This window comes from Triticum urartu, chromosome 7A, assembly GCF_056163025.1.
Source record: "Triticum urartu cultivar PI428250 chromosome 7A, HENAU_Tu73, whole genome shotgun sequence".
NCBI lineage: Eukaryota > Viridiplantae > Streptophyta > Magnoliopsida > Poales > Poaceae > Triticum > Triticum urartu.
Genome location: NC_141879.1, coordinates 261,470,186 through 261,488,471, shown reverse-complemented (window position 1 = coordinate 261,488,471; position 18,286 = coordinate 261,470,186). Strand labels below are relative to the sequence as shown.

At 45.6% G+C, this 18,286-nt stretch overlaps 1 protein-coding gene across 1 annotated transcript in view; it reads right to left on the bottom strand.

Annotated features, from left to right (window-relative positions):
* Positions 1–18,286, bottom strand: part of LOC125522389 (uncharacterized) — a 43,631-nt gene that overhangs the window by 22,053 nt on the left and 3,292 nt on the right. The window lies entirely within an intron of this gene.

The following is an 18,286-nucleotide window of genomic DNA, read 5'->3' as shown; positions in this document are numbered from 1 at the left end:
CCACCACCAAACATTCCATTTTGAAGTGTTTCACTCATGGCGTTACCTTGCAATATCTTCACATTTAGTTTGGCTTCGAACTCAACATGTATTCATGATTATCTTCACTATGTTGATTATATAGATATATACATACTAGTGTTCTGTCCTCTACAGCATTCACTTATAGCTATGTCTTCTTGGTTGAATCTTTTGAACTAAGTGAATGTGATCGGACCCTAACCTCTCTATGCTTTCTATCTCAAACTCTATCTCTCCAAGTCATATGCATTCTGTTGAAACTGTCGAATGTCTTCACTGTGTCCTTGTCAGCCGAAGACATAGAGACAACCATAAAAGTCCGTTTTTAATGCTCATTCCTCCACATAAGATCCGGAGAAGCAGGAACGACCGCCCGACAATTTAGGCGTGCGTGGGACATGGAACAAGCCCCAATCTTCCTCTAACTGGCCACACGTGCCTCAAATGCGAACCGCCAGGCACCTGCGTAATAGCACAGTGCCGCCTCTGAGTCTATAAATTCACACTTACCGCGGTCATTATCTCCTTCTTCCATCCTCGCACGAACCCTAGCGCCACCGCTAGCACTCGACGACACCGGAGACGAAGCGCTTCGCTGCCGCAACCTCTCCAACGTCGTCCTCACGCCGACCGCGGTTATCGTCCTCTCCGCCGTCGCCGTAGGTGTTTTCCGTCGCCAAGTTAGGGCACGGAGAACTGAACTGCTCGGCATCAACTTCCTTCCGTCTAGCAGTTCCAGTGGGGTAAATAAAACTTCTTTTTATAGCCTCTTTTGATCACTTGGTTCTGTCACTTTCTACAATAAGAAGTTTCTCTTCACACCAGATAGATCTCTCGCTGCATCTCATAACATGCCTAGTATATTCACTTGTGCTTCATAAAGTAGTTAGATTCCTCACTTGTACTGATCAATGGGTTCGTACAAATCTGGAACCAACTTCTTATCTATAAGTGAATGTCTTCGCACAATGAGGTCACTGTCTTCTAAACCAATTTATCTTCAAAACCTTCTGAGAATGCATATGACCTCTTCCCCTTCCCTCGCACCTTAATGCTGTCACAGGTACATGTCCGTGGGAGAATCCTTTGATTCTCATAGTCTGCATTCATTTGCAGAGTACTTGCAGCATCACATCAACTCTTCTGAAGCCAGTTCTTGTTGGTCAAGCAAAAGGAAGCCTTTGAAGCCTTTGAACATCTTGAAGCCTTCCAAGTTAAGATTCATGGCTTCAGAAATAGCAGCAAGGAAGGGAGGCAGACAGAGACGTGGTGGAACGTCTAAAGATCTGCCTGATGAATTGGCAGAGATGTACAAAACTGATCCTGAAGAAAGCTATGGTCAGCGCAAGACACGAATCCAATGGATTCGAAGATATTGGGCAGAGCAATGGTTTCAATACCGCTTCGTCACTCAGGAGTATGCCGAAAAGTGCGCCATCAAGAGACCGTGGGGAGACGTATTATACAAAAATCTCGTACCCAGGTCCAGAGACGAAGCCATTGCTCAAGGCTTCTATCCATGCATGGTGAGAGGACCACAGCCAGCTGAAGCACATCCGTCATCACTTCTCTGGTGTCGCGATGACAATCTGTTCAAGAGCAACTTCCAATTTGCACAGAACTCTGCAAAGCAAAACAAGAAGAAGCTGGGATTAGACTTCAACCCTGGCCCCTCTGAACCAAGGGCAGATGGCACACGCGACGCCGATCCCAATATCATCGGGCCGTATGCCAATCTTGCAGGCCTCATCACCCGCATCCTAGTCCAAGGGACTGCCGTGAATGACCCTCCAGCAGATACTGAGTCTGATGACGCCCTTGCTGCGCCGAAGCCAAAGCAGAAGAAGCCAAAAGCTTCAAAGCCAACCGCTTCTCCCAAAATCTCAAGAGCGAAGCCATTGGCAACTGCACCTCCTGAAGCCAGTGTGCAGTCTGAAGACTTATCACGAGTCTCCAAGCCCCAAGAAGCCAAGAAGCCTCAGCCACACACAGGCAAAGAGCTCACAGCTGCTGCCATTCTGCAGTGCGAAACCATTGATCTCTCAAGCGATGAAGATCTTGGAGATGATGCTCTTGAGCAGCTCATCAAGAGCAAGGAGGAGGCTGAAATCTTCAACAATCTGCCTCTGTTTAATGTCGCCATCATCCACAACTTCATCGATGAATGGTTTGCCTCACCGGACATCAGCTTCGACGATCTGCAGCTGCCCATAAGCCTCAGCGTTGCCTTTCAAGGCGCAATTGCTTCAGAACTTGCAATAGCCCAGCGCATTGTTGAACTGAAGCAGAAAATTGATTTTGAAAAGGCTCAGTTCAAGAAGCACGTAGCCAAGCTCAGCGTGCAAGAAGTGAAAAACTTCAAGATCATGTTGCACGAGATGAAAGAGAACTTTCTGAAGACGCGTGCCGAAGCTCAAGGCTCGCGAGAGCGCATGAAGACTCTGGCTGATCGCTGCGTGCAGGCCTACAATGAGGCTGAGAAGCACAAGTCACTTGGGCGTCCCGGCATTGACCCCAGGGTGGCCGCGAAGAAGAAAAAGAAGCCTGTTGTGCCTGAACCAGAGGCGCCAAGGTCAGAAACTGCTCCGATTGTCTTCCCCACTGCAACGACTGGCTCGAAGCCAAAGAGTCGATCAACCGCCTCAGAGCTCAAGAAGACACGGACTGCAGAGGCTGAAGCTAGGAAGAGGAAACACTCTGAAGCCTCTCCTTCTGACCCCACCATCAAGAAGCGCAAGACCAAGAAATCTCGGGCTGCTCCCACAGAGCCCTTGATAGTTGAACCCCTCTCCGTCCGCTATCCTGACGCAGATCGTCAGTTAACAGTGCATGAGCCTGCTTTCATAGAGGCTCCGCACGCTGAAGACATTCCAGCAGCCGACCCCAACGCTGCTGAAGATATTGGTCTCCAAGACAATGTACAAGGTGATGCAGCCCTTCCTCAACTTGAGACAAGCGAACTGATCAGCATCAGCATTGGTCGTCCATTGACGCCAATCACACAAGATGCATCGTGGGCAGATCGCCCACAGGAGGAAGATAATGAGCCCCAACCCACTGCAACTCCACCGGCGCCTACATTCCGTAGGCTTCGCAAAGGGCCAAGGGCTCAGGCTGCTGATGACATTCCGGCTGCATCATCCGAAGAGCATGCAGAAATACCACAAGCTCCAACTTCCCCGCACCAACAAGAAGCAGTTCTCCAGGAGAACGTGCCTGAGTTCGTCCCTCCAACTACACGTGTGGAGGCTGCAAATGTTGAGGCTGCCACAAACAACGCCGAAGTAAATGTGGAGCCCTCCCCAACAACAGCTTCAGAAGACAATGAAGCTACTGCTCCTGAACCTTCTGTGCCTGAGTCTGCTGTGGGTCCCCAATTCAACTATCATGTTGCGCACAGGCCCCATGTCCAGAAGCCGATCCCACGACTGCCAAGGTTCCCAGGTCCTGCATCAGCTCCTGGCTCCTTCAACATCAACGGCTTCAGGACAGACAACACGTTTTTCAACAGCTCCAAGAACCCTTATTCAAGGGAACGGATTGTATCAGATAGGTTCTGGAGCTATCAACAGCGCAGCTATTATTCATGCATCCTATACAACCAAGGCCGCATCTTTTCTCACAAGTGCCTTGAGGTTGAAGCTGTTGCTGGTCTGCCTGGTCTGGAAGAAGCACTGGATTGCTTCAAGCAAGTGGGTCTGCTGCCGTTTATCACCGATGAAGAGCACTGGAACGAAGAGCTTCTGCTCCAGTTCTATGCCACCCTCCATATCAAAGGCTATAACAGAGATCCGAAGACATGGATCCTGGAGTGGATGACCGGCAATGTCCATCATGAAGCCAATGCTTTCGACATAATTGAGCTTACCGGCCTTCCCACTCCTGGAGAATTCTTTGAAGAAGGCTGCCAACTCCATGCTGAAGCAATTGAGAGCATATTTCAGCGTCCTGAGCCAGATATGAGTCAGATGCTCTCAATGATGAAGCCATTGCCTCCTAATGCACCCTATCCAACTCGGTTCTTCGTTGAAGACTTAGAGTACCTGCCCAGAACAATATATCACATCATAAGGCGGACTCTCTGGCCCGTTAAGGGACACTCTCGATATGCAACGATTGAAGGTGCAATGAAGACTCTCATCTTCTGCATTCTTCATGGCAAATGCTTCAACGCACAGGATCTCTTCATCCGTCAACTTGCAGCGTCTGCCTCAGAATTGTTTGGATTGAAGTTCTATGCTCCTTGGGTTATGAGTCTGATCAAGCTTCACTCTGCAATCTCCTATCAACCGTCAGCCCGCAACCATATGATATTTTTGCCAGATGTGGACACATCTGCTGAAGCAATATATCCAGAGCCTGCCAAGCAACCATTAAGTCTTCAGAATGCAGAACACCAGAGCTTCACTCACAATATTGAAGGTGTTGAAGCTCTCTCCCGAGTGTATCCAATGGCTGGCACCACACGTGCCCCTGCATCAACTGAAGCCACTAACAGCACAGCTGCAAAGAGACCAAAGAAGCGCGCTCGTGCACTCAATGACCGAGAGCTTCTTGTGGCTCTTCACCAAAAGCACGATAGGCATCACGACTGGCTCAAGAGGCAGATGAGAAGCATCATGCAAGACGTCAATCGCATCAGAAATCTGGCAACCAAGAATGCATTTGTCGCACACGAGACCTGTCGCCGCACTTGGAAAGGCCTCACCATGATGTGCACTGAAGCTGACCTGCATGAGGATGGCTTCAAAGAGAGATTCAAATTTGACTCCACGCCTCCAAGAAAAGCTGTGATGCGAAGCACACCATCACTTGAAGAGTCAGAGTTCTCTTCTTCTGCGGCCACCGTGTCTGCCCGGATTATTGAAGAAGAAGATGACGCGACATCATCTCCACCTGCTTCAACACGCGTCGAATCTGCACCAAGCTCGTCTGCACCGCCACCAAACAACTCCACCGACCCTGCTGCGCCTGGGAACGCGTAGAAAACTCTATGTCTTCAAACCTTTTTGGTCATTCCTGACAAAAGGGGGAGAAGCATATGATGTTTATAGTCTTCAAGCGGGTCACTATGGGCGACTACCTTTATATTTTGCTACATTTTGCTTCGTGCTTACAACTCCCGTTCTGCTACATTTGCTTCTTTGAGTTGTAAGCACTAAAACTCGATGGTCGTCTGCTACTTGTTTACCACTCTGTTTGCGAAGATAAATTCCGCATGTGCGACGATAAATTCCGCACTCATCTCATTCTGCAGACGTCCATTTTCCATTATGCATGTCATTATCTTCGTATACTCTTACATGCATAGTGGATTGTCATCATAAGTTGAAGTGGATCTCCACAAGTACAACCTGCCATGTGCATTTGCATTCAAGAAGCAAATTACTTATATGCACATCTTCAGGGGGAGCCCTTGCAACTTATGAAGACAATCCCTTTACAATTTCACAAATTATATTCCCCGTTGAAAACTTCAACTAGTTTGTCATCAATCACCAAAAAGGGGGAGATTGTAAGTGCATCTAGTGCCACCCCTAGTTGGTTTTGGAGTATTGACGACAAACCTAGTTGAGGGACTAATGTGTTTGTGAGAATTGCAGGATAACACAGGTAGAAGTCCCTCATTGATTCGGTTTTACTACCAGAGATGACCCCTAAAAATGTACGAAGACATTGAAGACAATGGTGGTTTATGAAGACATTCATATTGAAGAAATGACATGAGAAGACTCCCTATGAAGCTTATGGAACTCGAAGACTTAGATCCTTCGTAGTTTTATTTCATTTATGTTGTGTCATAGGAACCACCGTACTGTTAAGTGGGGTCCAAGAGAACCAGTCAGAATGACTGAAGTGATGCCTAATACAAACCTATGTCTTCGAGCGAAGACTATGAGAGCAAATCTTGTCCAGAATCGGACAAGTCAGCTTTACTTGCAGCTCAAGTAAAGTTGCCACGAGAGTTCGAAATATGACCGTTGGAATACGTGTCAGTTCCTTAGTGACCCAGGGCCATTTCGGAAAAATCAGGTCGGGTTGCCAAGTGGCTATAAATAGCCCACCCCCACAACCATAAACGGTTGGCTGCTCAGATTTCAGTGCACGGCTTTTGTCATTTGAGAGCAACCCACCTCGAAGCCTTTGAGAGAAAATTCCTAGCGAGGAGAAAAGCCCTAACCACCCAGTGCCAGAGTAAATTGGGCATCACTTAAGTCTTTGTGTCTGAGTGATCTGAAGACTTATTACACTTGAGGACTGTGCATCCTCCAGACGGTTAGGCGTCGCGTTCTGAGCATCCAAGAGAAATTGTGGATTGCCAGTGAACGAAGTCTGTGAAGGTTTGGAAGTCGCCTGAAGACTTACCACGAGTGATTGGACGAGGTCTGTGTGACCTTAGTTCAAGGAGAATACGGTGAGGACTGGGTGTCTTGGACTAAGTGTCCTTGACTGGGTGTCCGGGACTGTGTGTCCTTTGGTTTAAATACCTAGCCGCTCCAAGCAGACGTACAGTTGTCACAGCAACTGGAACTGGTCCAACAAATCATTGTCTTCAACGTGTCACTGGTTTCATCTTCACTTCCTTTGACTTACTGTTATTCATTGTGAAGCCATTGCATGCTTGCTTTATCTTTTGTCTTCACAACGTGAATGCATGATCTGTTTGGCTTCATAACTTCTTCCTACCTGATCCTTATTACACTGAAGCTGTTTGTCATTGTGCTTTCACTCTATTGAATACATGACCATGGCTGGCCTAGTGTAATCTAACTTCCGCTGCATAGTAATAGGCATAATCTTCACTGTTTGTCTTCATAACTCTCACGTTTTGAAGACTTTCATAAAAATCGCCTATTCACCCCCCCTCTAGTCGATATAACGCACTTTCAGTAGGAGACATCACCGGGCTGTACGTGTGTTGAACACGGAGGTGCCGTCCGTTCGGCACTAGGATCATCAGTGATTTGAATCACGACGAGTACGACTCCATCAACCCCGTTCACTTGAACGCTTCCGCTTAGCGATCTACAAGGGTATGTAGATGCACTCTCTTTCCCCTCGTTGCTAGATTACTCCATAGATTGATCTTGGTGATGCGTAGAAAATTTTGAATTTCTGCTACGTTCCCCAACAATGCTCATTAACTTGATTTTACCCTTTTTAGTATTTGGATCCAAGCATGGATGAGGCTAGCATGTTTTAGTCCCACTACTTTTAGTCATGGGACTAAAACGTATCCAAGCACCCTTTTAGTTTTCTTTGAGGGGTGGGTTGTGCTGGACACCATTATTGTGACTAGCCTTTTTAATAGTACTATATGCATAATTTGGCGACGAGCTCTCTCTATATGTACCACCTTTTTTAAAATTTCAAGTTTTGCTCCATGGCGCAATCCATCAATACTACTGTTGTACAAAAGTATACATTTTTTAAAAGGCTAGAGGGCAGGGTAGTCTAGCTTGGTCGGTTTCATGAGAGACGAGGGCCTTTGTGATTTGACGGCTCATTACTGCTGGAAGGCGGGGCCTTGTGATTTGACTGCTCGTATAAATGCGCCAACGACCTGATCGAGGAGGAGCAAAGAACCGTGTGGTATACTCAAGTTTTCCACTGGAGTAGTACTATGACGGAGGAGCACGAAACACGGCAGCCCAGTGCCATATGGCGATAAAAAATGATCTAATTTTCTAGTCATCTCATTGTTAGCATTGTTCTATTCATTCCCTCAAAAAAACCATTGTTCTATTCATGCCTCGCAGAGAACGTGACACATGCGGCGAAACACCCGAAGCAAAAGATGAAACACAGGAGCAAAAGAAGAAGGAAGATTATCACCCCAAATGATCTAATTCGCCGCAGAGTCGTAACTGCTTCTTCATCGCCTCCATGACCTCCATCTCCTTGCGCGTCTCCTCCGCCATCTTCTTCATTCTGTCCATGACGCGGGATTTCTTGACGCGAGCCTTCATCATCTGTTCCACGGCTGCATTACGTACCTTGACAGCAGTCGGCTGCTCGATGCGGAGCTTCGCCAACTCCTCCTTCTGTTCCATGACGAGGGCCTGCAGCATCTTCATCGAGGAACTACTATTCTCATGCAGCTTCTTCCAGCTGGCGTTCTTCTCCTTCAACAGGTCGATCTCGTGGCAGAGCTTCGCCTTGTCCTCCTGAAGTCGCAGGATTTCGCCGGTCGCCTTCTTCTCCAAGGCAATGCTCTTCTTCAGCAGCATCACCAAGCCAGCGTTCAACTCCCCCTGCTGATTGAGCTCAGCGAGCATGTCGTCGAGGCACTCCTTCAGCAACTCCATCAAGCCCTGGATGAACTCCTTCTGCTTATTGAGGTGCTTATTGAGCTGATCGGGCATGCCGTCGAGGGATAACGACTCTAGCTCCGCCGGCTCGGCATGTTCGCCTCCGCGGCTAGGGCGCTCCTGGGAGCCATCGCCTGCCCGTGAGAGATCTTTTGAGGTCTCTGTGTGGCGGCGAGCCCTCTTTTTTTTCCGCAACCTTGGTTGTCGCTCCCTTGTTACGAGTAGTTCTCGACCTAGAGCTCTGCTCACTGGCCATGGCAACGACGGACGAAGAAGAAGCACTTATGAGGAGGAAAGGTAGAGTAATTTTCGGTTAGGTAGTTCCCCTTTTTATAACCTAAGTACTAGCACTAGTACTAATACCTGCATAGTGGGAACACGTTCAGGTTTGGTACGTACTAGTAGGTGTGAGCAGGCTTTCGAATGCGATGGGAACAAGGTAAAGATTAATTGATGGTTTTGGTTTCGAGGCCCGAAACGGCTCCAGATGAGTTTAGCGGAACATAAATTTCAAGTACTACACTACTCAAATGCATAAATATTATGTTACTGTCAAAAATTGGCACAAAATACGAAGGAGACCAATGGAAGTACTACTAGCAACCCACGATTTAACTACTCGCATGCACGGTGTGGAGTAATAATGTCTTTCTTCCGCCCTCACGTCCACTCAATTTGCATGCGCTGTATTAATTGACCATCAATGAAGTGAACGACTTTACATGCGTCAAATTATCACATGGGGTGGATCTTGGTACAAAATTGCGTCCGCCCGTGTACCCGCGTGTGCGTGCGAGGGAATGAGTGCGTGCGTGGCGTGCGTGCACATCTTCGCTTCGTGCATGTACCGCCAGTATGGCTCAGGGAGGACGAGTACATTCTTCTGGAACCAGCAGCACGTGACTGTGATCAATCCATGCAAGGAGGTCGCGACAACGCCTCCACATGTGCCACGTGGCTTCATGGACTGTAAGAGAGACACTGTGTAGCGTGCCATTGGTATTCTAATTTACGTGTTTTGCACATACTCGAAGTACTAGTAAGGTACACGTGCATTGCACGCATCAGATTTTGCAACCAAATTATGAATAAATACCACACTATAGCATGTAAGCTCTGAGTCATATATGCCTGATGTAACCATTCATTTAATTCTTATAGTTCATCTCATTCAAAATCAATTAGTTTTTATAAAAAAGCTAAGAACGCGGGAATAGGAAAAACATGGGATTATAGTGGAATGTCGTCTTGAATCCTATAGGATTGTACGAGTGTTTGATTGTGCGTAGAAAAAACGCAGAATTATTTCAAAGAGGTTTGAGTGGATGGGATGTTTCCTATGATATCTAGTGCAAATGAATCATATGGAAAAATTCCTATGGTTTACAATCCTACGAATCAAACAACCAAGATAGGAAAAATTCCTAATTATTAGAATCCTCCAAAATTCCTTTGAGAATCCTTTGAATCAAAGAAGCCCTTAATCTATTTTATGATTCATGGAATTGTGCGTTGTAAAGCATAAAGTAAAAACAAATAATGGCAATTCAACTAGAAAAAAGTTTGGGCAGTTATGATACGGAAGATTCTAGAACAAAAGAGAACCACTGTTGTTTTGAGGTTTGTGCATTATGCTTAAGTTCAACCATGGAGTCTGCTAGATTTTACATGTGGCAAAATCCGGTGGGGGGCTAGAAGATGGTGCGAGGGGCCGAGTGGAGGGAGACTATGAAGGAATGCACAAGTGCGAGATCGATATTTAAAGAGAGGGGGCGAACACGTGCGCTGTTGCGTGCAGTGGCGGAGCCATGAAAAATAAATGAGCTAGGGGGGCAAGCATTGCTAATCCTTTACGAGGAGGGTCAATTCATGAACTTAAACCATTTTTAGCAGCAATTGTCTAATGATCACATTCATATTAGCCTCGATATATAGTGATGTTAGGGGGGAGGGGCGGGGCCCTTACTGCCCCCTGTCTTCGCCATTGTGCACGCGTCTGAGAGGTGAAACGTAAGGCATGGATGATGAGAGGGGGACGTTGGATATATAATTAATGTGGGTGTATTAGCTATATATGTTAATCCTATATAGAGAGGTATATATTGATCGATATGGACGTGGGAAAGAGGGTGAGACCTCACTGGATATATCGATTGATCGGTTTGTGTGGAAAACTATGAAAGACCTAGCTATATACACACATACATAGAGGAACATCGATCGTTGCGCATGCATGCGCGAGAGATAAAGAATTCCCGATATGATGGAGAGGGGGATGTGTGTGGGGGTGTGCCTTCATGGGAGACCGACCTGAAGAAAAAGATTGCATGTGTGCGATGGATAATGTCGACTGGTAGTGTGTGTGCATGCATGCACGAGAGAAAGTTAGTGGTACAATTATAAACAGAAGACTACTGTGTGGGTGTAAAAGAATAGGTGAGGTCATAATCAATATAAAGTTGAATTCGAATATTTGAATAAGAGATCCTGATGTTTGAAACCCATGCATGCATGAATATAATGGAGATCTGCGCGGTGTGATTTGGAAATGAGCATGTTGTAATGTATACACATTGAATAAGGTCAGACAGATTTGAATTTGAGATACCGATGGCAGACATCATTTGGCCACGTTGCATCCGTGCATGGACACACTATTCTAATTGGAGATGATGGGCGGCTTTCGCATCACCTATCTATATCTATACCCCTATATATGTATATATATTATATTTTATATTTTATTATATTGTGTGCGGGTAACTTTAACTTTGAAAGGTGGTTGTTGGATGAGGCGAATCCGATGGTCCAAAGATGGCAAATTTGAGCACTACTGGCCATTGGATATCATCTAGATTCCACCAGATTTTGCCACATGTATAATCTAGAAAACTTCATGGTTGAACTTAAGCATAATGCACAAACATCAAAACACAAGCACTTCTTATTTGTTCTAGAATCTTCTGTATCAGAATTGCCCAAATGTTTTTCTACATGATTTGCCATTATTTGTTTTTAATTTATGTCTTACGACGCACAATTCCATGAATCTTAAAATATATTAGCTTTCTTATAAAAACTAGATGATTTTGAATGAAATGAACTATAAGAATTAAACAAACATCTACATCATGCATATATGACTCAAAGCTTGCATGCTATAATGTGGTATTTATTCATAATTTGGTTGCCAAATCTCATGCGTGCAATGCACGTGTACCTTACTCTAGTCTAAATGGTGTTTGTGTGTGTTGTGCGTGTTGAGGTGCAAATTGTCTTTTTTTGGGTACACGTTAAGCTTGTTCTTCCCAAATTTCAAGCCGCGCCATGTTATGCCGAAAATTCAAGTTAGCGTCTCTGTCTATCGTGCTGCGAAACTCCCGCATCTTCAACCCGCGCCTTGTTAGCCCGAAATATTTAAGATATATCTTTGTCTCATTGTGCTCCGACAACTCCCCCCATCTCAACCCGCGCCTTACTATTCCGAAATTACAACGCGTGCGAAAACTCCCACCTCCTGTGAAATCCCGACACGCGAAATGCCCGTGGTACCCCTAAACCGAAAGAACCGCCTCAAATCTGTGGGGGTACTTTCGTAACTTACCCCACATTTCGGACAAGCGCGTCTCTAAGCCATGGTTCCCCACTGCCATCCCATCTGCCCACCCATTCGTACATTGAGCCCGCGAAAACCCGTGACGAAACCCCACACCCTGCTCCGTCTGCCACCCAGCTGGAGCCTCTTCCCCGACGACGTCGTCCACAGCAACACCTCGACGTCCCTCATCCACCGTACGGGATGAGGATCCGTCGTCGATCTCATCGTCCCGCCGGTTCAGCCACCCCGTCCTCCACCTCCAAGGAGTTGCCCCGACGTTCCCCTCGTCTTTCACGCCACCTCCATTCCCACACCGCCGTCTTCACCTGCACCACCCGAAGAGCATCATCATCACTGTTTCCTTGGATGAAGTTGCGGCCTAATCGGCGCCACCAAAGAGGTTGTACACTAATCGCCGCATTTTATTCTTGATTCGATCTCACAGTGCTGCCGGCGCTCGGTCCCGAGCCGACACAGCGCGGCTCCATCCACGGCGGCGTCGCCGGCCACTTCCTCCACGGCGTCGCTCCCTCGGCGGCGACGTCCACATCAGTAGGAGCTGCTGCTGCTTTAGCTCTCGCACGCGCTGCTGCTCTGCTTTTGATCTCGATCCCCTTCCTGGTCTGCTCTTGCTATTGCTCTTGCTAGCGCTGCTGCTCTCGCTCCTGCTCTTGCTTGCGATGCTGCTCCGATTTAGCTACACTACAGTCGACTGAATCAACTTTTGGGTCAGTCGATTTTCAGGGGGGGGGGCTCGCCGGGGTGAAGTAAGAACCAGCCGCAGCGGGGAGGGGGGCTCGCCGGAGAGGTACCCCACTATCTATCTTAGGGTCCAGGATGGGGGCGGTGGTCGCCGACGGTGGCGGGGCGTTGGCGAGGCGGTGGCATGGGGATCGCCGGAGAAAAAGCTCAGCACGGGGGGGCTAGAGGGATGGCCGGGGCGACGGTGGACCGGCGGTGGGGAGTGTTTTCGGGGCGGCGCACCGCCGGCCGCGGGCGGCGGGGGGCTGCTGTTTGCCCGGTGGTGGCTGGCAGCTTAGGGGGTGGAGGTTGAAGATGAACCGCAGGCCCTTGATTTCGTATCCAACAGCTGCAAAATCGACTGACCAGAGATGAAAAAGTCAGTCGACCGATGTCTAGCCTCACCTTGCTAGTGCGTTCAGTTTCGACAGCAAAATTCAGTTTCGACAGCAAAATTCAGTTTCGACAGTTAAGTTCAGTTTCGACAGTTAAGTTCAGTTTCGACAGTTAAGTTCAGTTTCGACAGTTAAGTTCAGTTTCGATAGTTAAGTTCAGTTTCGATAGTTAAGTTCAGAGATGAGCAGCTAATGTATTTTACATCTAGCACTTTGTGGTCATGTATTTTACGTCATGTATTGGAGATGCTATTAGAATTCCACTCAGGTTAACGTTGTTCGTTGTCTCTCTTGTCCTGCTTCAGCCTCGGCGTCATACAACTCACCGGAGCTGCTCCAACGATGAAACCCTCCATCACAGTGGAGCAGTACCTCGGGCTACATCTCCAGACGCCTAAGATCTTCTTCCCCTCCTCCGACAGCAAAGTCAGCCGGAGCATCCTCACCGGCCAACCCAATCACGCTGAGAACGACATGGCTTCACCAAAGAGGTTGTACACTTGTTGCATCTCTTTTTTACTCTACATGTTATATATATTGTCCACTGAGCACACGGATTTGTTCCTTTAGTGTCTCCTTGAAAGAAAAAACGTAGGAATTTTAATTTTCACTTGTCCTCCTTTTCAAATTCCTATTCATGAAGCACAAGACTAAGAGATAGTAGAATAATAGCATTATAACCGTACATTTTCTTGTGGTTTGACTTAATCTCACCATGCTTCTTTGCATCCTGTGATCTTCTAATTGTTGTGAATCAAACACCCAGATTGGCAGAAATCCTGTGTTTTTAAATTCTCTATTTTGCACGTGCATTCCTATCCTATTCCTGTCTATTTCATATCCCTGCATTGTTGGAATCCTCCAATTCAAACGAGCCCTTACAGAATTACTTCTCTTACAGATATTTGTCAAAGAAAACCTTGTGTGGTTTGTCCCGCTCCTGCTGCGCCGTCGTCCACCCCAGCTCAGCTGCTCCAACAACAGAAGGGTCCAGCAGAGTAGGGATCCAGCCTCCAGACTGTCTTTCGCCGCCTCAGATCTTCTACCCCGCCGCTGGCAGTCATGAAAATGCATTACTATCATCAACTGAACAGATGACCTCAAGGACTACACGGGTCCGCAAGAGAGGTCGCACTCTTTCGTGTCTGCTTACGTTATGCATCGCTTAATATTACATGCTACTTTATCATCCTGTTCACTGATTAGACTCTGATTCAGCTCCAAACTAATGGTCAAACTTGATTTTTTAAATGGTTGTGGGGTACATATCGGGGCCGCTATCAATAGTTTCTATCTACTATCTGGTTAATCTCCGGTGTCTACTATGAGTTTCTTGTTGGGTGGGAAACAAACAGTAAAGAAGCCATTATCTATATTTTTTAACTGAAGCCATTATCTGCCTGCTATTATTGGTTTTGGGTCTATCCACAGGTTGCTACCATCACTCTGGATTTTTGCATGCACTCCTTACATAATCTCACTATGTTTTATTCCTATGCATGACAGTTATTGTAAACAATGGAACTGAACATGAGACGAGCCTTGCATGGCAATAAAATTTCATGCAGACGTCGCTCCATGGTAGGCGCAAAGGCAGCCCCCCTCCATGCATTTCGGATTGTAATCGAGAGGAAGATATCTGTTCTGAGGGGGATTCAGAAGGAGAAGACAACTCCTATTTACCCCCTGAGGTCTTCGCTCTAACTTGGCATGCTGATGTTGGTTATATCATGCATATGGTGTCTTGCATTGCTTACTTTATACATCAAATATGTCATCTGCTTAGTTTAGACATCCTTTGTGCGAATGCCATCTATTTATTTTATTCATTGTTTATGTGAGTTATGCAACGCCATCTTGTTTAGCCAGGCATCATATATGTGAATTTTGCAATGCCATCCTGCTTAGCCAGACATCTTATATGTAAATTATATCAGGCCATCCTTTTTCCGTTACATATTACATTCGTCAACAATGTTAGTACATTCAACTGCTCTTCGTGTGCATCAGCCATTTGACACGGTGATGGCAAATTCTGGAGTGAAAACAAGGTCTTCAGAGCAGACTATGCTATCTGACGAAGCGCATATCTCGATGGTTATGGATAGCTCCTCAGAGGAGGATTCAGAGACAGATGACCAGTCCTATTCCCCCCCCCCCCCCCGAGGTGTATGCTCTAACTTGGCAGGGTTATGTTGCTCATATCGTGCGTATGGTGTCTCGCATTGCTATGTCATTTGATTAGTTTAGACATGCTTTGTGTGAATGCCACCTGTTCAGTGTCTAATTACCATATATGTGAATTATGCATTGCCATCTTGTTGCAAGACATTATATATGTGAATTATACAATGCTATCTTTTTTCAAAGGAATTATATATGTGAATTATGCAATGCCATGCTGTTTAGCCAATCATCATGTATGTGAATTATATCATGCTATCATTTTTTGTATTACGTGTTTTATTTGTGACAACGTTTGTATATTCAACTACTCTTCATGTGCATCAGCCATTTGAAACGGTGATGGAAGTATCTGGAGTGAAAACAAGGTATTCAGAGCAGACAATGCTACCTGCTGAAGCAGACATCTTGCTAGTTACAGAGAGCTCCTTAGAGGAGGATTCAGAGATTGATGACCAGTCCTATTTCCCCCCTGAGGTCTATGCTCAAACTTGGCAGGGTTATATTACCCATGTCATGCATGTTGTCTTGCATTGCTTAGTTTTTACATCATATATGGATTGCCATCTGCTTACTTGCTTACTATATAAATCATATATTTGAATTATATCATGCCATCATGTGTACATAGTACATACACATCATCTATCTGAATTATGGCATGGAAACCCATTTAATAAAGACATCATATAATTATATCATCTCATCCTGTTTAGTGTTTACAGTCATCATATTTTGAATTATGGCATTCTATCCGTGAATGTATGTGAATTATGGCATGCCAACCTATTTAATAAACACATTATATAGTTATGTCATGTCATCCTGTTTACATAGTCTCATATTTTGAACTATGTCTTTCCATATTTTTTAGTTAGCCATCATAATGTGAAATTGTGTCATGCTATCCTGTTTAGTTAGCCATCATATATGTGAAATTGTGTCATGATATCCTGTTTGGTTAAACAACATAAATATGAATTATTTCATGCCCTCTTTTATTCCCCACTATCCATTGCACCTGTCTATCATACAATGTCTATACTTTCAATTACTTTTTCTTGTTTATCAGCCATTTGAATTGGAGAGCGTGATGGCAGTATCTAAGTGAGTAACAACACGGTCTTCAGAAAAGATAGTGCTACCAGTTGATGCAGATAGAACCACGGTTGTACTTGCCCAAGGACCAGATCCACCACACATAACCCAGACTCTCGCAGATTGTACCCCTACCCAGTTGGACAGAGAACCAGCTACACCCCTTCTAACCCCAACCCCAACAGTTAGTAACCCAGTTCCAGTTGACACAGCACCGTCTCCACCACAGAGCACCCAAACACGAGTAGTTAGTAAGGGAACTGCAGTACCCAAAGCACGAGGACCATCACTCTGAATCCCAACTCAACGCTTAAAGGAGAAGAAGACTTGTTCTCAGGTCAGGTTCTGTAGCTATGGCTCATACTCCTTTTCTCTTGCATTACTGTATTTACTCATACCAACTATTTTCAAATTTAAAGGATGGAATTGAAACTCCAATGGCGCAATAGGTATGTTTTAAACCTGTTTCTTTAACTGGTTTGCTGTTGTAACCTGCTCTATGTTGATTTCAGTTTCAATTGAATAAACAGTTATGTTCTCATGTCATGCACATTACAAGTGTTGTTATTGCTCTATAGTTACCCACACTTATATTCTGTCTATTCTGCTTTGTCTTGAACAAATATTATTTGAACTGTGTCTCTATTTGATTTGGCAACAAAAACTAGAATGATATCGACCATAAAGTGACCACAGTACATAGATATATGTTTGTTTCATGTTGTTATCATGTCCACTTTACTACTGAACTCATTTACCAAAATGAGTTTCATAGACAACATGGTAAACATGTGATGTGTCTGCTTGTTTCTCTTTTAGAATGCGGACAAAATATTGGAGAACAGTACCGCGTTATCCAATGGTAAAGGAAGTAATGCAGATAAGGTTCAAGATAGTGAGACATCCCTGTTGGTCTCCAAGAAAGCTGATAAAAACTATCTTGACGACAGTGAGGGAACCTAAAAGTCCTGCCTTGATGTAGTGTTCGAGTTACTGGCCACTACTACTGGCACAAGCTCTTCGAACTCACTGCCTGAATCAGTTCGTCTTCTTGAGTCTCAACTTCAAGTTGAAAGAACTCGATCAGATGTGCTGCGATAGGAAGCTGAAGGACTGAGGAAGTCCGTGCAGAATTCAGATGCATATTTTCTGGTGCAACAGCAAGCGCTGGAGGATTTAAGCGCCAAACAAGAGAAAGTTAATAAGCTTGCTAAGCATCTTGCCAGCATTATGGGTACCCAGGATATTGTTTCTTGAGATCTTCTGAAGTGGTTTCAATTCTGGATTTGTTTTGCTGCGGCGTTTATTTGCGCTGGTCGCCAACTTTGACAACCAGTGTATATGATATGCTGCTTTGTTCCCTATATTTGCACTGGTGGCGAACTTTGATGCCCAGTGGATGTAATATGTGTAATAGCCGTGATAGCCTAGTGTTAGTTGCTTGCTTATTTATTTCCTTGTTGTCTTGTTTATTTGTTTGCTTGTAGTCATTGCAGTTCTTTTTCCGCGGTTAGCTAGTGGCTGCAATAACCTATTTTTTAAAACTAGGCCACAATAACCATGGGCTAATATTTACTGCAGTGACACTGGGCCTCCTACTGGCCGTAGAAACAGTGGGCCTTCTACGGGCCATAGAAACAATGGGCCTTCTACGAGCCATAGAAACAATGGGCCTTCTACGGGCCGTATCATCAATGGGCCTTATACGGGCCGTGTGATCGATTGGCCAAACATGGGCCAAACAGACCGCATTATGGTCGTAAAATGGGCTAGAGTTGGAATCGTCCGTTCATGGGCCAACCATAACGGGCCATCGTTAATAGGCCGTATTTGATGACGCTATGAAAACGGCCCAACGTATTAACGGACCACAAACGGGCCGACTGTAACCACGGGCTGAATTTGGCCCACAAGCAGAAAATGAGAGTAACGGGTCG